This window comes from Bison bison, unplaced genomic scaffold (genome assembly GCF_000754665.1).
Source record: "Bison bison bison isolate TAMUID 2011002044 unplaced genomic scaffold, Bison_UMD1.0 scf7180017864093, whole genome shotgun sequence".
Lineage (NCBI taxonomy): Eukaryota > Metazoa > Chordata > Mammalia > Artiodactyla > Bovidae > Bison > Bison bison.
Window position 1 is genome coordinate 1,978,826 of NW_011494665.1, and position 1,009 is coordinate 1,979,834.

Below are 1,009 nucleotides of genomic sequence, written 5' to 3' on the forward strand. Positions count from 1 at the left end.
GGCCGCCCTGACACCCGCCCAGACCGCAGCGGCGCCGACAGCCACCCTAGCCCAGACGCGGCCGGCCACGCGGACAGCGACCGCAGCCCCCTCCTCGACCCGTCGCCCGCTCCCACCCCCAGACGATCGCCGACGCAGACACACAAATCACACACTCAGACACACACGCACACTGACAGCCGCGCACGCCCGCTCACACTTGGAGCCACACGCTGTCCCCAGCCCGGGTGTGTGTGTGACACGCCGACATCTCCTTGCCTTTCTCCCTTTCGCCGGTACCCCACGTTCCTATCCTATCCAAGCGGCACCTCCAGAACCCCGCAACTTGGCGACCCAGCCCCAGCTCATTCCGGCCCCGCTTATCTATACAACCAGGGCAATCCATTCACCTTCCTTCTGAGGAGGTGCTCGTCCGGACTCCTTGCCTCAGCTTTGGACCTCACTTGTTAAAGCAGGAGTCATGCCCAGAACCCCTAGAAACGCTCGCCACTGAAAACAGGTCATCCCTGGGCTCCCCAAGTGCGGCGGCCTATCCCCAGCATGCTGGTGCTCCCAAACCCCAGGCCGGCCGAAGGGGATGAAGATGGGGGAACTGTCGAGTGGGGGGTAAGCTATTCCAGAGGCGGGTGTGGAGAGAAGCCAAGGTGGGGTGGGGTGTTCCCAAGCAGCCTCCTCCGCTCGGCCCAAGCCCTGGTTACTCTACCTTAACAGCCTCTTTCAGACACCCGCTGAGTTTCATAGACGCCCACAGAGTGTGTCCCCCTCTCCCTCGCCTTATAGCCCCCAACTGTGGTTTCCCAGGACTGCCACCCCAGGTTCCCCCAGGACTTCCCAGGCCTCCCCCTCTCACTGACGCGAGACGCATGGGCTCCCTGGGCCCCCGACTCACTGCTGGTTGGAGCTGTTCCAGTACACCGCATGCCGGTTTCCCAGCGCCCCCCCGGGCCCCTGGGCCAGCAGCGGCAGCAGCGGCACGGGCACGAGCAGCAGCAGCAGCAGCAGCGGAGCC

At 64.9% G+C, this 1,009-nt stretch overlaps 1 protein-coding gene across 1 annotated transcript in view; it reads right to left on the reverse strand.

The window, feature by feature from the left end:
- The window catches only part of EFNA3 (ephrin-A3), an 8,848-nt gene extending 7,845 nt beyond the window's left edge, over positions 1–1,003 (reverse strand). The window contains exon 1 of the mRNA XM_010838304.1: positions 890–1,003. The gene's annotated coding sequence lies outside the window, so the exon portion shown is untranslated. The remainder of the gene's footprint in view (positions 1–889) is intronic.
- Positions 1,004–1,009: the final 6 nt, after the last annotated feature.